Source organism: Bison bison, unplaced genomic scaffold (assembly GCF_000754665.1).
Source record: "Bison bison bison isolate TAMUID 2011002044 unplaced genomic scaffold, Bison_UMD1.0 scf7180017864498, whole genome shotgun sequence".
Lineage (NCBI taxonomy): Eukaryota > Metazoa > Chordata > Mammalia > Artiodactyla > Bovidae > Bison > Bison bison.
The window spans coordinates 8,083,417-8,091,709 of record NW_011495057.1 but is presented as its reverse complement, the minus strand read 5'-3'; the positions used below and the strand labels follow the sequence as shown (position 1 = coordinate 8,091,709).

At 38.2% G+C, this 8,293-nt stretch overlaps 1 pseudogene; it reads left to right on the top strand.

The window, feature by feature from the left end:
• The first annotated feature begins 6,240 nt into the window (after positions 1-6,240).
• LOC104980341 lies at positions 6,241-6,589 on the top strand (annotated as a pseudogene).
• The last annotated feature ends 1,704 nt before the right edge of the window (positions 6,590-8,293 follow it).

The following is an 8,293-nucleotide window of genomic DNA, read 5'->3' as shown; positions in this document are numbered from 1 at the left end:
CCTTCTTAGTGATCCACCACACATGTTGGTATTTGATTGGATTTTTCAAACTATTTTACTGTAATTATTTTATATGCTAATTATTTTTCCTCCAAGTCTTAAATACAAATCCTCTGCAAGTTTATAAAGAATGTTGGAACAGGATTGATAAAATATAGTACATGGCTGTTTATCACTTCAGCCCAATTCTAAGTAAAAAACAAATATTTAATATACATTATCCAAGGAAACCAAGTAGGAATGCTTACAAGATTGACTAACCATGTCATTTTAATAAGGAGAACTCCAGGCATTTTTCTTTTTAATAATGTCACCAGATTTTCTTAATGCATTGATCAAAAAGAATCATAAGCAGCAAGGTTGAAAATTGGGGGTATCACAGAAATTTAACCAGAAGGAGCCAAGTGACTTGAAATGGTAAATACATTTCTCTGATCATTTTTAAACTGCAAAAAAGGGCATGAAAAGAAACCCGGACATTCATTTACACTTGTTTTTCCTTTCTTGCTAACTAAAACATCATAAAATTAGTTTTAGGCACTTTCTCCTCTTTCTCACACCATCCCATCTCAATTTGTCATATTCCTAAGTCTTTTTTTTTTTTTAGTTTTGGTTAGGATTTGGATAGATATTGGTTGAAACCTTTTCATTCCTTTACATCTTTATATTTTGATCCTCATCTTTTACTTAAGTGACAAAGACAATCAAATTTGTTGAGGAATTGAATCAGTTTTCAAAGGACAGAAAAATTCTCCTTTTTCTATTTCCCCCTTTATGTGCGTTAGAAAATAAAGGTTTACTTAAAACAAACATTTCTAGGAGAAGCTTTACATAAAACAAGAATCTGCTGTTTATCCCTCAGAGAGACATTTACTGCAGTGGTTTAATAAAAGGACTAAAAATTGTCTGGATTTGAATCTCCACCACAATGTCTTGAATAAATTATTCAACGTCTCTGAGCCCCAAGAAGCCTCCAAGAATTTGTTGTTGCTGTTTAGCTCTTTGCAATCCCAGGGACTGTAGCATGCCAGGCTCCTTTGTCCATGGAATTTCCCCGGCAAGCATACATTAATGGCTTGCGATTTCCTTCTTCAGGGGATCCTCCCAGATCAGGGATCAAAGCTGCATCTCTTGTGTCTCCTGCATTGGCAGGCAGATTCTTTATCACTGAGCCACCAGGGAGCCTCAAGGAGCCTACAAGTTTGGGGGCTATTAAAATTAGATTCCATACCACTTGCTCCATCCCCATAGTTATATAATCTCTCAAGTAGCAGGGATCTGAAAAAAAAAAAAACAATAGGGCATGAAAGAAAAGTTTATACTATTTTTAATAAACTCTTGCATAGTCATGTCAGGCAAAGTTCTAAGCAGTTTACAGATGTCACCTCAGGTAATCCTTATAAAAATCTGTGATCTATATATCTTATTATTCACATTTTATAGATGAGGAGTTTTTGATTCAGATGGGGAAATGATGGGCCTGGGATTCAGCTTAGGCAACCTCACTACAGAGGATCTTTTGCTTTTTGTTGTTGCTGTTTAGTTGTTAAGTTGTGTCCTAGTCTTTGGGATCCCATGGACTTTAGCCCACTAGGCTTCTCTGTCCATGGGATTCTCCAGGGAAGAATACTGGAATGGGTTGCCATCTCCTTCTCCAGGGGATCTTCCCAACCCAAAAATCAAACCCACATCTCCTGTTTGGCAGGCAGATTCTTTACCACTGAGCCACTGGGGAAGCCTCTTTGCTTCACCAATGGCCAAAGAAATTGAAAAAGGAACACTGACTTAAACAAATAAGTACATTTCCCTAACAACAAAAAAGATACAAAACTTTTAATATGCTAATATGCATTGGTGACTCTCAAAGAAATATACATGGTAATCAGGGTTTCCTGTAAAGTTTGACTGCAGAATTGAAAAAAAGTATCTTTTTTCAGGAATTCTTTTCATAAGAATTGTACTCCTGGAAAAAGTCTCTGAGGGAGAATGGAAAAATATAAATAAATATTTTAAATCATATAGATCTGTTTTCTGTAAAAGTGTTTCAGTAATGGATTAGAAAAGAAAATAACTATAAATGACTTAATTTCAGAGATGCTAAGTGACAATTTTAGGCAATTTATTCTGGAGGAAATAAAAAACTTTAAGATGAAGAATTCAAATTTTTTTTTTTTTAAGTTTAAAGTTTAAAATACGAGTAGGAAAAGCATTTCTCTTAGTCTTGATGAGTGCAACTTTGAACATCTGTCTACTTGAACTTATTTAAGATTCCAGGGCACATTTTACAATTCTGAGCACTGTTACCCACTCTGAATAATTGATTCCCTCCCACCTAACTCCCTGTAGAATGTCAGTTGAAAGAGATATTTCCACTTTCTGTTGTAAACCATTACAGTTATTGTTCCTATTAGGCAATTGATCCATTAACTTTCAAAAGTGATGCATTTCAATACTGGATAAAATATTTGCTTTTATATAATCTCATTAAGATATCTCTGGAGCCTTCTGAATGATATAATCTACATGAATACTGATTTAGTAATTGCAAGTACTACTAAGGCTTAGCTGGGAAAACAATAGACAACACATCATTATAATTACAAACATGTTCATAATCCTTTAGCATTTACAAAGTGCCTTCTCAAATTTGATCCTCAATCTTTGTGAAATAGGAGAGGTATCAGTGTCCTCAATTTGTGGAGGAGAAATGTAAATTCCAGAAAATAAGGAAATTACCAGCATTCATACAAAGAGAAGTTAGTAAAACTTGGATTTGTTTTTTATTCTACATTTCTTACACAATGCGGCTTCATGATTACCCAAAGTATTAACATAAAATGGATAATAATCTTTCACATAGTTTATTTCTTTGTGTGCTTATTTTTAAATAAACAGATTGGGCTGAGTAGATGATTTTCAAATTTGCTGTCTAAAGTGGTGCGGTCCAGCACTTCTAACAGAGTTTGTATCTTTCTTTAAGTAAAATACATGTTTCTTCCCTGAATTCATATACCTGAATCCCTACTATAAAGTGAAGGAAGGAAGGAAAGAAGAAAATGAGGGAGGAAAGGAAGGAGGAAGGAAAGAAGGGTCATGCAGAGAACTATCCTTGTCTATAATGGGAAATGCATCACCTCTGTTGCCATTTCTTATTTCTTCTTCCCAGCCTGCCACCTTATCCTTCAAATCTCAGTATGGACTGTGGAACCCTCCCTCACATGAGTTTCATTCCTGGCTATGTGAACTTAGTTTATTAATTTTCAATTTTTATTTTATATTGGAGTATAGTTGATTTCCCTGGAGGAAGGCATGGCAATCCACGCCAGGATTCCCCATGCACAGAGGAGCCTGGCAGGCCACAGTCCATGGGGTCACAAAGAAGTCGGACATGGCTGAGCGACGAAGCACACAATTGATTTACCAGTTTGTGTTAGTTTCAGATATATGGTAAAGTGAATCAGTGATATATATACATATATCAACTATTTTTCAGATTCTTTCCCCACATAGGTTATTATAAAATATAGAGAAATTAGCCTTATAGCGCAGAATTTAGAGAAATCAATTTTACTATTCTTTGTCATGCTCATTCTCTTTGCATATGTGCAAAGAAGGCATTCTTGTGCCAAAGATATTTGTAGCTATTACTGAAATAGACTACACTTCAGGGAATTTAAAGGAAAGGGCACTTAATTAAGGCTTTGGGAATATACAAGCCATAATTCTTGAACTTGCTCTTGGTAAGCGGCTTGATTTTGTTGCCGTGGTAGACCATATGATATTTCCTCATTAAGTGTATTTTCCACAAGACACTTGGTTACCTTTTAGCAGATAATGAGCGTGGCAAGCAACACCTTCAGTTTTCATGGCCTAGATCAAGCATACTATGTTTTTATCGTGAATATCAATATAAAATGAAAATATCTAGTTGTGTCCAACAGGACAGGTAGTTATTCATAAATAAATAGATTCAAAAACAGAAAGTAGTCAGAGAAACAGTAAATAAGGGCCTTGCTTCTATTTCAAATGTTGATTTCTTGACATCACACTGTTTCTTCCTTATACCGAGTGTGCTTTCACTAAAGCATTTGTTTTGTTCAAACGTTGGTACCTAACTACCAGATGTGCACTTGCATCTTCCCACGTGGAGATGTAATAAACCTTAGACGAGTCACTGAAGCTCTACCTGCTTTGGTTCCCTTATTTCTTAGACTGTGATAATAGAAGTAATGCCTACACTAGAAAGGCTTAAGAAAGGTTTAGAAAGGTATGAAGAAGCAAACGAGTAAATGCATGCAAAGTGCCATGGTGATTAGTATATGTGTTCAGGCTTACCAGGTGGCACAGTTGGTAAGGAATCAGCCTGCCAGTGCAGGAGATACAAGAGACACAGTTTCATACCTGGGTCAGGAAGATACCCTGAAGAAGGAAATTGCGACTCACTCCAGTATTCAATTAATAAATGTTAAGTTTTCATTAATATAGGTCCAGCTTAGCTTAGTACATTAATGGAAGTACTACCAAGGGAGACTTAAGAAACAAATATTAAGATCCCATAATTGTCAGTGAGTCTTGGGTTCCCATTTCCTTAAAGCACATCTTCTTACAGTGTATATATTTTTCATCAAGAAAAGAAACATTAGGGAATTCCCTAGTGATCCAGTGGTTAGGACTCTGCGCTTTCACTGCCAAGGGCCCTGATTCAGTCCCTGGTAGGGGAACTAAGATCCTGCAAGCCTCACAGTGTGGCCAAGAAAAGAAACAAGAAAAGAGATAATATCAGCCTAAATGGGGAAATATTTCTGAAATATATTGTAGTCTTATTCCTCAGACCATTTCATATAAACAGTAAAGAAAAGAGGTGCTTAGTGAACCTTAGTGAGTCAGGGGGAAGTAAGGGAAAGGAGTAGTTACAGAGTTTGAGATGGACATGTACACACTGCTACATTTAAAATGGATAACCAATTAGAACCTACTGTACAGCACAGGGGGCTTCCTAGTGGCTCAGCAGTAAAGAATCTGCCTGCATTGCAGGAGCCTCAGGAGATGCGGGTTTGATCACTGGATCAGGTAGATCTCCTGGAGAAGGGAATGACAACCCGCTCCAGTATTCTTGCCTGGAGAATCCCATGGGCAGAGAAGGCTGGTGGGCTACAGTCCATAGGGTCACACAGAGTCAGACACAACTGATGTGACTTAGTATGCATGCACGCACATATAGCACAGGGGACTCTTCTCAGTGTCTTTTGGCAAACTGGATGGGAGTGGAGTTTGGGGGAGAACGAATACCTGTATTATGTATGGCTGAATCCCTTCACTATTCACCTGAAAATATCACCACATTGTTAATCAGCTAAATATCCCAATATAAAATAAAATAAAAAGTTTTTTTTAATAGTTAAGAATAAAAAGACAGTGGCAAAAAGAAGAAAAGAGGTGTGTAGAAAAGTCTAACTCAACGTATCAAAATATGTATTGATCAAAGAACTTACAAAGAATAACAGTGATCAGAAAGTATAACAAATTATCCAATTGGGAAGCAGAGAAAGGTTTAGCAACATGGAAACTGGTGCACAAAATCCAGGGTGGGCTGCCTGGTCCAGGGGAAATTTAGGGAAAACTTTATAAAGAAAGTAAAATTTAAGGTAGGACCTACAAATGTATAGTAAAGAACTAGACAAAGAGTACAGTGGGAGTGAAACCTACAGGTAGATGTGAGAGTGATATTTCAGGCAGAAAATAATATATGTGAAGACTTGGAGGTAAGATTGTATGGAATTTGGGGAGAACTCAGTGAATTTCAATCTTATTGAAATGGAGAGAGGTATATGGAGTGATATTGTTGAAGTGAGTTGAAGTTGGAATGAGAGCTAAACTGGGAAAAAATAAATGGGCTCCAACAAAGGACGTACATTAACAGTTTGGACAATATCCTAAGGTCAATGATCTAATTTGTATTTTCTAAAGAGGGAAGACTGAAAACAGGGAACAGACAGGAATGAATTACAAAAAGATCAGGTAAGAGCTGGAAGCGATAATCCAGAAAAGGGATGAGGATGGGATGAAAGAGCAATGGATAGTGATGCTAGGAATGAAGGGAAATAAATTTGATTGTATTTGGAAGTATGGAAGGCTAGAAGGTTGTGATCATCTCTGTGATTCTGTCTATATGATATCAGGAGTAGAGAAGACCCTCCCACAATCCCTTGCACTCTTCCTTTCCAGCCCTGACCTGGCAGGATGGCTCCCACAGCTAGAAGTGGTGACAAGAATGGTCAGTCTGCCATCAATGAAGTGTTGACCAGAGAATACACTATCAACATTCACAAGTGCATCATTGAGTGGGCTTCAAGAAGTGTGCTCCTCAGGCACTCAAAGAAATCTGGAAATTTGCCATGAAAGAGATTGGAACCCCAGATCTAAGCATTGACCCCAGGCTCCACAAAGCTGTCTGGGCTAAAGGAATAAGGAATGTCTCATACCATATCCATGCAAGGTTGTCTGAAGATGAAGATGAAGAATTACCAAACAAGCTCTATTCATTGGTTACCTACTCATCACCATTTTTCAAAATCTACAGTTAATGTAAATTAGAACTAACTGCTGATTGTCCAATAAAGTTATAAGAACCAAAAAAGGAGAAAAAAAAAAAAAAGAAGCAAAGATCTAAGGCATAAGCTTCAGGATGGTGTTATGGGAGTAAAGGGCTGAACTGGAATGGGGCAAATACTGAGTATAGATAAAAATGTCAAGAAATTGAGGATCAGGATATGGGTAAAACAGAAGTCACTCCAAATAGCAGAAGAGACCAGTGAGAAATGAAAGATTGTCAGTTAAGTGCTATTTGTTTTTTGTTTTGTTTTTTCAAATTAATGCAGAAAGAGTTAAACGTCAGTGGCTAAAACAAAGAAAAAGGAAAGGTTATATAGTTTTATACCATGAGCCTCAAAAGCATGTAGAATTCTAAACATTCTTAGAGGTTGTGGTATGAATATGAGAGAGTATGAAGCAAGGAGGACACCTAGTGTATCTTTCCAATTCTGGGGAAAGGAAGAAATAAAACCACGAGGCTACTTCACATGGGGCTTCCCAGGTGGCTCAGTGATAAGAGTCTGCCTGCCAATGCGGGAGATCCCTGGGTTCCATCGCTGGGTCAGGAAGATGCCTGGAGAAGGGAATAACAATCCACTCCAATACTCTTACCTGGAAAATCCCATGGACAGAGGAACCCGGTGGTCTACAGTGCAGGGGATCACAGAGTCAGTTGCAACTGAATATGCATGCAATTTACATGCAGAGGTTGAAAATTAGCTCTCATGTGCTCATAGTTTGTTCAGAGCACCCATTTCCCCATAACACCCCAGCCAATGTAGACAAGCTCATTCTTACAACTCTTTTTATCCATTACTTTGGAGATGAAGGGAATAAAAGAACTGAAGGGAAGTTTGTTGCAAATGGGTCTCCAGATAGTTTAGTGGGAAGGTAGAGAGGATCAACTCCTTGCCTTACTGTTTGCTAGCTTTCAATTTCAGATATTCTTGAACCTTGTATTAAACATTGCTGCTGCTAAGTCACTTCAGTTGTGTCCTACTCTGTGCGACCCCATAGAGGGCAGCCCACCAGGCTCCCCCATCCCTGGGATTCTCCAGGCAAGAACACTGGAGTGGCTTGCCATTACCTTCTCCAATGCATGAAAGTGAAAAGTGAAAGTGAAGTCGCTCAGTGGTATCTGACTCTTCGTGACCCCATGGACTGCAGCCTACCAGGCTCCTCCATCCATGGGATTTTCCAGGCAAGAGTACTGGAGTGCAGTACCATTGCCTTCTCCATGTGTTAAACGTTAACCTTAGTCAGACACTGTATAACCCAAGGTTAATTCTGCTGCATGACTCCTGGCATCTCGTTCTACTTCTAGTATTGTACTTTGTTGTTCTGTTCAGTCGCTAAGTCATGTCCGACTCTTTGTGACCCCATGAACTGCAGCACACCAGGCTCCCCTGTCCTTCACTATCTCTGAGTTTGCTCAAATTCATGTCCATTGAGGTGGTGATGATATCTAACCATCTCATCCTCTGCCCTTTTTACTCCCCCTCCAGAGGCCCCTCATCCTGTGCCTCTGTGTAACTGATTTCATCATTTCATGCAACAGTCCTCTAACTTCCTTACTTCTTGTTTTGAGTTCAGGGTAGATTCTGTATATAAGAAAGACTTTGTATAGAGTTTTATGACTTTATTTTAAATCTAACTTTCTGAAGTTCAGTTCAGTTCAGTTCAGTCGCTCAGTCGTGTCCGA